The sequence below is a fragment of the Gopherus flavomarginatus genome, chromosome 3 (assembly GCF_025201925.1).
Source record: "Gopherus flavomarginatus isolate rGopFla2 chromosome 3, rGopFla2.mat.asm, whole genome shotgun sequence".
Classification (NCBI taxonomy): domain Eukaryota; kingdom Metazoa; phylum Chordata; order Testudines; family Testudinidae; genus Gopherus; species Gopherus flavomarginatus.
Genome location: NC_066619.1, coordinates 201,918,744 through 201,932,308, shown reverse-complemented (window position 1 = coordinate 201,932,308; position 13,565 = coordinate 201,918,744). Strand labels below are relative to the sequence as shown.

The window sequence follows — 13,565 nt, the reverse complement described above, 5'->3', positions numbered from 1 at the left end:
AAAATGGCAGATGAAATTTAATATTGATAAATGCAAAGTAATGCACATTAGAAAACATAATCTGAACTATACATATTCAATGACGGGGTCTAAATTAGCTGTTGCCACTCAAGAAAGAGATCTCGGAGTCACTGTGGATAGTTCTCTGAAATCATCCACTCAGTGTGCAGTGGCAGTCAAAAAAGCAAACAGAATGTTGGGATTCATCAAGAAAGGAATAGATAATAAGACAGAAAATATCATATTGCCTCTATATAAATCCATGGTACACCTACACCTTGAATACTACGTGCAGATGTGGTAGCCCCATCTCAAAAAAGATATATTGGAATTGGAAAAGGTTCAGAAAAGGGCAGCAAAAATGATTAGGGGTATAGAATGGCTTCCGTATGAGGAGAGATTAATAAGACTGGGACTTTTCATCTTGGAAAAGAGGTGACTAAGGGGGGATATGATAGAGGTCTATAAAATCATGACTGGTGTGGAGAAAGTAAATAAGAAACTGTTATTTACTCCTTCTGATAATACAAGAACAAGGGACCACTAAATGAAATTAATAGGTAGCAGGTTTAAAGAAAACACAAGAAAGTATTTTTTCACGCAATGCACTGTCAGCCTCTGGAATTCCTTGCCAGAGGGTGTTGTGAAGGCCAGTACTATAATGAGGTTCAAAAAGGAGCTAGATAGATATGTGGAAGATAGGTCCATCAACAGCTATTAGCCAGGATGGGCAGGAAGGGTGTCCCTAGCCTCTGTTTGCCAGAAGCTGGGATTGGGTGACATGGCATGGATCACTTGATAGCCTGTCTGTCCATTCCCTTTGGGGCACCTGCCATTGGCCACTGTCAGAGGACAGGATACTGGGCTTGATGGACCTTTGGTCTGACCCAGTCTGGCCGTTCTTATGTTTCCCCCAACATGATTGTCGGGGGAAACTTGCTTCTTAACTGTCACAGTTCAGGGCAGCTGCACCTATATTCCTCCCCTATGGGTCCCGGAAGGGCCTCCACTCTCAGGCTTCAGGTTCCCTTGGCAATCACCTTTCTTGGCTGGATACTCTTCTGACTGGAGTGTCTCCAGGCTGAACAGTTCCCTGCCTTCATTGTTATTCTCAGCAGAGAGAGGCTTAAGTTAATTCCATAAAGCTTATCTAAGGCCTGGTCCACACTGGGGGGCCGAGGGGGGTCGATCTAAGTTATGCAACTTCAGCTATGTGAATAATGTAGCCGAAGTCAACATACTTAGATCGACTTACTGTGGTGTCTTCACTGTGGTGAGTCGACTGCTACCGCTTCCCTGTCAATTCGTCCTGCTCCTCTTGTGATCGTGGAGTACAGGAGTCAACGGGAGAGCGCTCAGGCATTGATTTATGGCTTCTAGACTAGATGTGATAAATTGACCCCCCACTGGATTGATCGCTGCCTGCTGATCCGGCGGGTAGTGTAGACATATCCTTAGTTCCATAAGGTTTGTCCAGGATGTTGTCAGTCTGTTACACCAGTCTCTGTCAGGAAATGGTTGGTTTTTCCTCTGAAGCATAAGCATTAACGTGCTTCCTATAATTTTTTTAAATCCTATCATATAGTTTGATATTCTTATTCTCCATATAAATGTACGATCCTATTCTGAATCCTGCAAAGTTGTCAAAGGAACCATTGAAATTAACAGTTAGTTCCATACGTTAATTATACATTGTGTAAAAACAAAAAAAATCCTTTTATGACTTTCAAAAAAACCGTTGCTGTTCAGTTTCATTGATAATATCCTTGTAGTTGGAGCAGGAAAATTAGAGTGCCTGATTTACATTTTGAATTGTTAATTATTTTGTCTCTCTCTCTATCATGTCTCCTCTCTAACTTTAGCAGCCCCATTGTTTTTGATGTCTTTATATAGAACATTTTTCCATGTCCACTTACCATTCATTGTGTTCACCTCTGAATCATCTCTCTGTCTGCTATACCTTTTCTGAAACGAGGTGGTGAAAAATCAAGACAATATTCCAGATGAGGGCATACCATTGGCAATGCCTTACAAAATGTAAAAGATGTAGCTGAATACACACTTAGGTCTACATTTTCGATGTGTTGCTTACCCAGAGATACTTTTATGAGGCTTGATTAGCTAAGGATGGGTTCTCAACACATCATGAAAATCAGAGCCCTTTAAAATGTGCCAGTTTGGGCATCCAAAATCAGTGTAGTCATTTCTGAAAATTTCATTCAGAAGCCCTGACCCTGCAAACCACTACTTGGTCTATGGTAATTGACTTGAATGCTGCTGAGAACTTGCAGAGTCATATCCTAAGAAGATAAAATGGAAAAATCCCTTCTCCACACCAAAGAAAGAGGGAGAGAAAAATTGTCATATATAAACATTTGCACCTTGCTCTTCCCAACCAAAATGAAGATTCTGTACTGCCACTTTTCTATCTACCTTGTAAGTGAATAATACTAAGCTTGTTGGCAATAATAGAACTACAGAGTGAAAAATTCAAGCATTTTAAAATGAGGCAATTGCCTGAGGTGAGAGTGCATGCTCAGAGAACACAGAAATGTCCAGATAATTCCCCTCCATGAGAAAAGAAATAAAAATAAAAGCAGCATGGTTTCCTCCAGTGGCTTTTCCTTCACATTTTACTAAAGGCTGCCATGGACACAGGGCAGATGAACTCGCGTATCTAGCCAGGGTCATCAGAAAGTGATCGTTCCATGCTGGGGAAGAATCCTCAGATTTCTGGATGACTCCTTTACTGCAGTAGGGAACTTACCAGTTCATCTTGATATATTGCCGGGCCCTTCAAGAAACTTTAAATATAGAGGTAGCTTAAAAATCTTCCTGTTGTAGCTATGGCTGTTTCACATCACCAGGTACCAAACTGCACTTCTCAGGTCTTTCTGCAATAAATAGCTAAAGTTCATTGGTTCTCTGCCTTAAAAGATCTTATTACTAAATTTATGAAAAAGAGAGCTAGTTCTATATGTGCTTACCATATTGCTGGTTGCTTAAAAAACCCAGTTTCCTGTATTTCTGTAAATTGAGTCATATATGCTGCAGCTTTCTCCCTAATATATTTTCAGTTATTTAGAGCTTCCGTTCTGCAGCTTTCCCTCCAATTTTAATAGTTAGCTTTCTCATTGCATCTTTAACAGTTTTTTGCAGCCATTCTGTAATGCAGGAAAATGAGTACAACAGACATGGATGTTTTTGTATTAGTATGTGATGTTAAGCAATTCCTATGTTTTGTGGTTAATTCTAGAAGTAAATAATGAATTTGGGGATATCTTATACAACCAGCTTTCCAGAGCCTTCAAAAGATCCTTGTATTCATACAAGTTATTTTCCTTAATTGCTTAACAAGCCTAATTTTTTCCATCTTTTCCCTTAGCCTGTTGAGTTGCTGATGGTGGTGAAGTATTGATCCATTAAAAAGGCTTGCAGTGAAGCTTTTTACTTGATGTAAGTTGTCTTTTTAATTATAGCTGTGCTGCTCTATAGTGCAAAATGCTGTAGTTAAGGTTGCGTCAGCACTTGCATTTTAAATCCCTTTTTTCCCCAGCATTTAATTCTAGGCTATAAAAAAAAAAAAATTGCTCTGAGCTAACTTGTAACATGCACAAGATGTTGGCCTTCAGGGGAAATTTACAACTGTAAAAATCTTTTATCAGTATTTGAGTTATTGAAGTGTTAGCTTTTTCCCCCCCCCCGGTGCACTGTGTGTGTGTGTGTGTGTGTGTGCGCGCGCGCGTATACCATCACATCTCTTCTGATTGTAAGTACAGCCCTGCATGAATACAAAATTTTTATCCGCAGATATAAATTGGTATTTGCAGAGTACCAGGGCTCTACCGAGAGCCACAACAGTGAAAGCAACAGCCTGTTGGGACGCCGCTCCCAGGAGTCAACGCCTCATGCCGGCAACTCCTCCAACATGGCTGTACCACACCAGTCCCACCCACTGCACTAGCGTGACCAGGGACAGCTGCCATGAGCCTGTTGCCCATGCCAGTGAGCAGGACTGGGACGGTACACCCATGTCAAAGGAGCTGCCGGCGTGGGGTTCTGGCTCCTAGAGCAGTGGCCCAGCAGATTGCTGCTTTCGTCGCTGCGGTTCCTATTAGAGCCCTGTAGCTCAGTGGATACCAATTTATACAGCAAGTTTGCTTGTTCTCCCCTACACTGGCTCCTTTTCACCAGGCTGAGGTGCAGGAGGGAGTGAGGGTGCCATCTGGGGGTGCAGGCTCTGAGGTGGGGCTGGGGATGAGGGAGGGTCAGGGGGCGGGGGTGTGGATAGGGGGTCGGGCAGTCGGATAGGGGGTCAGGCAGTCGGGGCAGGGAGCACGGGAGGTTGGATGGGTTGGGAGTTCTGAGGGGGGCAGTCAAGGGGCAGGAAGTGGGAGGGGGCAGATAGGAGGCAGGGGCCGTGCTGTTTGAGGAGCACAGCCTTCCCTACCCGGCCCCACATACAGTTTCAGAACCCAGTGTGGCCTCAGGCCAAAATGTTTGCCCATGCCTGGCCTAGGAGCTGGAAGGACATGCCGGCCACTTCCTAGGAGCTGCGTGGAGCTGGGCACAGAGCTTGCCTGCCCTGCTGTAGCCAACTGGACTTTTAGCGGCCTGGTCCGCTGTGCAGACCAGAACTGCCAAGGTCCCTTTCTGACTGGGCATTCTGGTCGAAAACTGGATATCTGGCAAACCTATATATATGTCACAGTTAAGGGCAACTGCATCTCATAGACTCATAGACTTTAAGATCAGAAGGGACCATTATGATGATCTGGTCTGACCTGCACAATGCAGGCCACAGAATCTCACCCACCCATATTAGTGAGCAGTTATTTACCTCACCAGGGACTAGTCACGTGAGCAACTACTGCCCAATGTGATTTAGAAGCAACATAATCTGGCCCTAAATAGCAGAAAAAACACCAGTGTATGTCTGTGACAAATTTTTATTTTGTCTGTGGTCACTTGAGAAGGCTCAAATCAGAACTGGGCAGAACAGAGCTGCTAGATGAAACCACAACTAATTCTGGCTAGAAATTTAATAAGTATTCCACAAGTATTTTTATACTTCAGAACATGGGCCTATGAGCCACCCATGGGCATTTCAGGTATTTTGATCTTCTAGCCTATAGCTATTAGCCATTTTTTAATATCCTCTGAGAATAAAACTGAGAATGTAGTGATTTTTATAGTTGATTATTTCATTTTATTCATATCTGTATTCCCCCCTTCTGGTCCACCTGGGACACCCACTCTAGGCTCTGAGCTTCTCTGCCATTACCTCTCTTGGGGAGAGACCTGTGTCTTTCTGTCTCCTGACCAGGCTGTCAAGACAGCACAGCTCCTTGATTTACACTGTGATATTCTCAGCAAGCCAGACTGCCTAAACAGGCCTGTGTCTGTGCTTTGCTGTCTCTCTAGAGGTCATGAGCAGTGTATTTGCTTGCAGTTACACATTACCACACTTGCTCTTTCTAAATAAGGACATCTATTTGGAAGGTGAAAACATTACAGATAAAACATTTTAAAAACAGTAAAAGAACCTACATGTGTGCTAAAATGCTTACCAGAGGTCACCCCAACTTCAGTTTTAGAGTTGGGTAGGTGTCAGTCCTTAAAAACACACAGTTGGGTTTTCTCTTCATTACAAGTTCATAATTCCCTGTGATTTTGGAACCAGAACGCAAACTGAGCAGATCAGCCTATTTCTTTATATAGCTCAGGCCTTTGATCTCCAGTAATCAGCAAATCAGGACATAGCTTCAGGATGTGGATAAATTAGACGATTGGGTCAAAAGAAATCTGATGAGGTTCAGCAGAGTCCTGCACTTAGGTTGGAAGAATCCCATGCACTACTACAGACTAGGGACCAAGTGGCTAGGCAGCAGTTCTGCAGAAAAGGACTTAGGGGTTACAGAGGCCTCATCTGGAGTACTGTTTCCAGTTTTGGGCCCCAAGGATGGAAAAATTGGAAAGAGTCCAGCAGAGGGCAACAAAAATGATTAGGGGGCTGGAGCATGTGATTTATGAGGAGAGGCTGAGGGAACTGGGATTATTTAGTCTGCAAAAGAGAAGAATGAGGGGGGATTTGATAGCTGCTTTCAGCTACCTGAAAGGGGGTTCCAGAGAGGATGGGTTTAGACTGTTCTCAGTGGTAGCAGATGAGAGAACCAAGAGTAATGGTCTCAAGTTGTAGTGGGGAGGTTTAGGTTGGATATTAGGAAAAACTTTTTCACTAGGAGGGTGGTGAAACACTGGAATGGGTTACCTAGGGAGGTGGTAAGGTCAGGGTTGACAAAGTCCTGGCTGGGGTGATTTAATTGGTGTTGGTCCTTCTTTGAGCAGGGGGTTGGACTAGATGACCTCCTGAGGTCCCTTCCAACCCTGATATTCTATGATTCAGAAGGCTGTTTTTTTGTGTAAAGGCATTTGCTAACCTCTCCCTTTGTGTTTCTCAGGAAATCCACTTCACTCTGTTGTTCCAGAAGTCCCTTCTTGTCTGGCACAGTTTCAGTATAGTTCCTTGACTCCCAGGCCTCGCATCACATCTCCCTCGCAGCGAAGTTACATGCAGTCCTGGCCCGTGATAATACATAAACTTTGCATTTAATACAATGGACCCCAAAGATACTTAAACTTAATTTAATAAGGTCTTCCAGGGATATACAAGAAATTGCTTAATTTGTCACAATGCCTTTGTCAGCAAGGTTGAACAGTTCCCCACTGTCATATATTTTCTCCATGTTTAAGAACCTATACACAGGGATCAAGATACTTCTCAACCTTCTCGATAAACTGAATGGGTTGAAGCTCCTTAAGCCTCACATCTTGAGACATGTTTTCCAGCTCTTTAATAATTTTTGTGGCCCTCCTTTGAACTCTTCCAGTATTTCATTCTTCATGAAGTGTGATTATCGGAAATGGATACAACATTCTAGCAGTGGTCTTACCAATTCTGTGTACAAATGTCAAGATCACTTCCATGCTTCTACTTTTGTTGCCCTTTTTTATACATCTGAGGATCTCATTAGCTTTTTGCCAGTGTTGCACTGACAGCTCATGTTGAGGCAAGTACTTGTGATTATGCCTATGTCCTTCTCTAAGTCACTGTTTTCTAAGACAGTCTGTCATCCTGTATGTATAACATCTCATCCCACTCATTGAGATCTCCCCATTAACAACTACATTTTGAGATCTGTCTGTGAGCCAATTGTTAATCCATCTAATATGTATTCTGTAGAATTCAGTTTTTAAAAAAATCAAAATGTCATGTGATACTAAGTCAAATGCCTTGGAAAAATCTATGTATGGTGTGTAAACACAGTTGCCTTTATCAACCAGATCTGTAACCCTGTTTAAAAAAAAAAAAAAAAAAAGTTTGACAATACCTACTTTCCACGAAACCATGCTGTGTAGCCTCTAGTTCTTTGATAGAGTCCCAAATTAACTGGTCCATTATTTTACCTGGGATTAACGTCAGACTAACTGGTCTACAATTCCCTGGGTCATCCTTTTCTCCCTTTTTAAATATTGGAACTACGTTGGCAGTCCTCAGCCCTTGGAATGTCCCTTGTTTTTCAAGATTAGTTAAAAAGTCACATTAGCAGTTCAAAGTGCTCCTTGGTTAGTTCCTTTAAGACTCTTGGTTGTAAATTGTTGGAGTCTGTTTATTTGAAAATGTTAATTTTGGCAGATGCTGCCTCACATGCTCTTTTGTTACAGATAGTAATCTTAATATTTTCTCTACAAAATCACAAGGGTTGGGTACATCCCCTTGTCTCATTCTAAACAGAGAGTAGAAATATCTATTTCACATTCCTGACTTTTCTACATCACTGTTTATGAGTTTAGCATCTGCATGTACTGATGGACCTATACCTGACTTCCCTTATCAATTGCCTGCTCTTTTTTTAACTTATATTAATTGCCATTTACTCCCCCTTTTTTGCATCCTTTATATATTTTATTTGTTTTATCACCACATTCACATCTCCTAGCCAGATTGGCTCCTTGCCCAGCATAACTTTTGTTTTTTAAATGTCTTTGGACTCGTGGATTTTTAGTTATCCAATAGGACAAGGAGTTCTCAAACTTGGGGTCGGGAACCCTCAGGTGGTCACAAGGTTATTACATGAGAGGTCATGAGCTGTCAGCCTCCACCCCAAACCCCGCTTTGCTTCCAGCATTTAAAATGGTGTTAAATATATTAAAAAGTGTTTTTCATTTATATGGCGGGGTTACATTCATAGGCTTGGTATGTGAAAGGGGTCACCAGTACAAAAGTCTGAGAACCACTGCAATAGGTTGTCCTTGAACATTTTCCAGTTTTTGTTAAAGTTTGCATTTTAAATTTGTTCCCAGTCAGTTTTGCCAATAATTGCTTTAAGTTTTGGAAAACTGGCCCTTTTAAAGTTCTAAATATACTTACTACTAGTTGGTGACGTATTCTGTTTCTACAAAATAAATATAACTAGATCATGTCTTTTTGTTTGTTTTCACCAGAAAGGTTAGCAGTGATTGGATGGCTAACATCGTGAACAGTAGTATAAATGGAGTAGAATCAGAGGTGAAAGTAAGCTGGTACGGTCTGGTACGACGTACTGGCAAGAGCTGGTACACCGTGCCAGACTAGATCAGCTTCCCGGGCAGTGATTTAAAGGGCCCAGGGCTCCAGCCGCTGCAGAAAGCCCTGGGCCCTTTAAATCACCGCCGGAGCTCTGGCAGCCAGGCTCGGGTGGTGATTTAAAGGGCCCGGAGCTCCAGCCACCGCGGGAAGCCCTGGGCCCTTTAAAGCGCTGCTGCCTCAGCTCCAACAGTGGAGCTCAGGCAGCGCTTTAAAGGGCCATGGGCTCCCCACAGCGGCTGGAGCCTCTGGCCCTTTAAATCACCACCCGAGCCCAGGGCCCTTTAAAGCACTGCCAGGCTTGGGCGAGAATGTAAAGGGCCTGGTGCTCCTCCCGCTGCGGGGAGCCCCAGGCCCTTTAAATTACCACCGGAGCTCCGGCAGTGCTTTAAAGGGCCCTGGGCTCCCCACAGCAGCCGGAGCCTCTGGCCTTTTAATTCCCCAGCAGCCGGGCTTGGGTAGGGATTTAAAAGGCCCGGGGCTCCTGCTGCTGTGAGAAATGTAAAGGACCCAGTGGTACTGCCGCTGCGGGAAGCCCCAGGCACTTTAAATCACCGTTGGAGCTCTGGCAGTCGGGCTCGAGCGACACTTTAAAGGGCCCAAAGCTCTGCAGTGGCCGGAGCTCTGTGCCCTTTATTTCTGAGCCCCGAGGCTCCCAGTGGTAGCTCTGGGGTGATTTAAAGGCCCTGGGGCTCCCAGCCACAGCCGGAGCCCTAGGGCCTTTAAACATCTCTTCTGGTTGAGGTCACGCTCCCACTAAGGACTCTAGCGTACCGGTAAGTTCTTTCAGTTACTTTCACCCCGGGTAGAATCTGAGGCTAAAATAGGGAAAGAACAAGTTAAGAATTATTTAGACAAGTTAGATGTCTTCACCAGCAGGGCTGGATGGAATATCCTAGAATACTTAAGGAACAGGCTGAAGAGATGTTTGAGTCATTAGCAATTATCTTTGAGAACTCATGGAGAGAGAGGAGAGATCCGAGAGGACTGGACAAGGGTAAGTATAGTACCTATTGATAAAAAACGGAATAAGGACAGTTAAAAGACCAGTCAGCTCAACTTCAGTACCTGGAAGATAATGGAGCGAATAATCAAATAATTGATTAGTAAGCACTAAAAGATAAGGTGATAAGTAACAGTCAACATAGATTTGTCCAGAACATATCATGTCATACCAATCTAATATCTTTCTTTGACAGGGTAACAAGCCTTGTGGATCTGGGGAAGCAATAGATGTAAGTAAGGATGGGTATAAACTGTTCAGGAAGGATAGATATGGGAGGAAAGGTGGAGGAGTTGCGCTGTATGTAAGAGGGCGCTATGTTTGCTCAGCGCTCCAGTTTGAAACTGGAGAAAAGCCTGTTAGGAGTATTTGGGTTAAGTTTAGAAGTGAGAGCAACAAGGGTGATGTTGTAGTGGGTGTGTGCTATAGACCACCGGATCAGAAGGATGAAGTAGACCAGGCTTTCTTCGGACAACTAACTGAAGTTTCCAGATCACAGCCCTGGTTCTAATGAGGGACTTCAATCACCCTGACATCTGCTTGGAGAGCAATAGAGCAGTGCACAGACAATCCAGGAAGTTTTTGGAAAGAGTTGGGGACAAGTGCTGGAGGAACTGACTAGGGGCAATGCTCCTCTTGACCTGCTGCTTACGAACAGGGAAGAATTGGTAAGGGAAGTAGAATTGGGTGGCAACCTAGGCAGCAGTGACCATGAGATGGTTAAGGTCAGGATCCTGACAAAAGGAAGAAAGAAGAGTAGCAAAATACGGACCCTGGACTTCATAAAAGCAGACTTTGATTCCATTAGGGAACTGATGGGCAAGATCCCCTGGGAAGCTAATATGAGGAGTCAAGGAGCCCAGGAGAGCTGGCTGTATTTCAAAGAAGCCTTATTGAGGGCTCAGGAACGAACCGACCCGAATTACAGAAAGAATAGCAAATATGGCAGGTGACCAGCTTGGCTTAACAGTAAAATCTTCGGTGAGCTTAAACTCAAAAAAGAATCTTAGAAGAAGTGGAAATTTGGACAGAGGACTAGGGAGGAATATAAAAATATTGCTAGAGCGTGCAGGGGTGCAGTTGGAGTTGCAGCTAGCAAGGGATGTGAAAGGGAACAAGAAGGGTTTGTACAGGTATGTTAGCAACAAGGAGGAGGTCAGGAAAAGGGTGGGACCCTTACTGAATGGGTGAGGCAACATGGTGACATGATGATGTGGAAAAATCTGAAGTACTCAATGGTTTTTTTTTTTTGTTTTTTTTTTTTTGCCTCGGTCTTCACAGACAAGGTCAGCTCCCAGACTTCTGCACTGAACAATACAGTATGGGGAGGAGGTGAGCAGCCCTCAGTGGTGAAAGAACAGGTTAAGGACTATTTAGAAAAGCTGGACATGCACAAGTCCATGGGTCCAGATCTAATGCATCCAAGGGTGCTGAGGGAGTTGGCTGATGTGTTTGCAGAGCCATTGGCCATTATCTCTGAAAATTTGTGACAATCGGGGGAGGTCCCAGAAAATTGGAAAAAGGCAAATATAGTGCCCATCTTTAAATAAGGGAAGAAAGAGAACCTGGGGAACTACAGACCGGTCAGCCTCACTTCAGTCCCTGGCAAAATCATGGAGCAGGTCCTCAAGTAATCCATTTTGAAGCACTTGGAGGAGAGGAAGGTGATCAGGAACAGTCAACATGGATTCACCAAGGGCAAGTCATACCTGACCAACCTGATTTCCTTCTGTGATGAGATAACTGACTCCGTGGGTATGGGAAAAGCGGTGGATGAGATATATCTTGGCTTTAGCAAAGCTTTTGGTACAGTCTCCCCCAGTATTCTTGCCAGCAAGTTAAAAAAGTTTGGATTGGATGAATGGTCTGTAAGGTGGATAGAAAGCTGGCTAGATTGTTGGGCTCAGTGGGTAGTGATCAATGACTCCATGTCTAGTTGGCAGCTGGTATCAAGTGGAGTGCCCCAGGGGTCGATCCTGGGTCCGGTTTTGTTCAACATCTTCATTAATGATCTGGATGATGGGATTAATTGCACCCTCAGCAAGTTCGCTGATGTCACTAAACTGAGGGGAGAGGTAGATACACTGGAGGGTAGGGATGGGGTCCAGAGTGGCCTAGAAAAATTGGAGGATTGGACCAAAAGAAATCTAATGAGGTTCAACAGGGACAAATGGAGAGTCCTGCACTTAGGAAGAAAGATTTCCATGCAACGCTATAGGCTGGGGACCGACTGGCTAAGCAGAAGTTCTGCAGAAAAGGACCTGAGGATTATAGTGGATGAGAAGCTGTATATGAGTCAGCAGTGTGCCCTTGTTGCCAAGAAGGCCAATGGCATATTGAGCTGTATTAGTAGGAGCATTGCCAGCAGATTGAGGGAAGTGATTATTTCCCTCTATTTGGCACTGGTGAGGCCACACCTGGAGTATTGCATCTAGTTTTGGTCTCCATACTACAGAAGGGATGTGGACAAATTGGAGAGAGTCCAGAGAAGGGCAGCAAAAATGATCATGGGACTGGGGCACGTGACTTACGAGAGGCTCAGGGAACTGGGATTATTTAGTCTGGAGACGAGTGAGAAGGGATTTGATAGTAGTCTTGAACTATCTGAAAGGGGGTTCCAAAGAGGATGGAGCTAGGCTGTTCTCAGTGATGGCAGATGACAGAACAAGAATGGGCAGTGGTTTCAAGTTGCAGTTGGGTAGGTCTAGGTTGGATATTAGGAAACAGTATTTAATTAGGAGAGTGGTGAAGCACTGGAATGGGTTACCTAGGGAGGTGGTGGAATCTCCAGCCTTAAAGGTTTTTAAGGCCCGGCTTCACAAAGCCCTGGCTGGGATGATTTAGTTGGTGTTGATCCTGCTTTGAACAGGGGATTGGACTAGATGACCTCCTGAGGTCTCTTCCAACCCTAATATTCTATGATCGTAAGGCTTTTGTTACTGTCTTACATGACCTTCTCATAAGCAGACTAAGGAAATACAGCCTAGACTAACCTACTGTAATGTGGGTGCACAACTCGTAGAGAAACTGAATTCAGAGAGTTATCAATGGTTTACAATCAGGCTGGAAGAGCATATTGAGTGGTTTCCTCCAGGGATCTGTCCTGGGTCTGATTCCATTCAGGATCTTTTATAAATGATTTGGATAATATCGGAGAGAGAACACTTATAAACTTTGCAGTTGATACCAAGCTGGGAAGGGTTACAAGCACTTTGGACAGGATTAGAATTCAGAATGATCTTGATAAACTGGAGAAATGGTCTGAAATAAATAGGATGAAATTCAGTTAGGACAAATGCAAAGTACTACATTTAGGAAGGACTAGTGAATTGCAGAAATACAAAATAAGTAGTGACTGCCTTAGATGGTGTACGGCAGAAAAGGATCTGAGGGTTAAAATGGATCACAAACTAAGTGTGAGTCAACAAATTAATACTATTGCAAAAAAAAAAAGTGAATACATCATTCTGGCTGTATTAGCAGGAGTGTTGTAAGCAAGATACAAGAGAAATTCTTCCACTTATAAGACCTCAACTGGAATGCTGTGTCCAGTTCTGGCACCACAGTTCGGGAAGGATGTGGACAAATTGGAGAGAAGCCAGAGGACAGCAACAAAAATGAGTAAAGGTCTAGAAAGAGGAGGGGGATCAGTTGTTCTCCTTATCCATTGAGGACAGGACAAGAGGTAATGGGCTTAAATTGCAGTAAGAGAGATATAGGTTAGAGATTAGGAAAATCTTCCTAATTGTAAGGGTAGTTAAGCACTGGAACAAATTATCTAAGGAGGTTGTGGAATCTCTGTCATTGGGGATTTCTATGAACAGATTAGAAAAACACCTGTCAGGGTGGTCTAGATAATGCTTAGTCCTGCCATAATGCAGGAGATTGGGCTAGATGACCTGTTGAGGTCTCTTCCACTCTCACGTTTCTATGAGT

General features: G+C 43.7%; 1 protein-coding gene across 9 annotated transcripts in view; it reads left to right on the top strand.

Moving 5' to 3' along the window:
- The window catches only part of FBXW7 (F-box and WD repeat domain containing 7), a 312,721-nt gene that overhangs the window by 108,529 nt on the left and 190,627 nt on the right, over positions 1-13,565 (top strand). For 6 of the 9 annotated variants that reach the window (XM_050946413.1, XM_050946414.1, XM_050946421.1 and 3 more), the window contains one exon: positions 3,386-3,456. The exons of 2 other annotated variants lie outside the window; for them this stretch is intronic. The gene's annotated coding sequence lies outside the window, so the exon portion shown is untranslated. Of the gene's footprint in view, positions 1-3,385; positions 3,457-9,825; positions 9,862-13,565 lie in introns of all 9 variants that reach the window. One more of the 9 variants, XM_050946416.1, reaches the window with a different exon arrangement.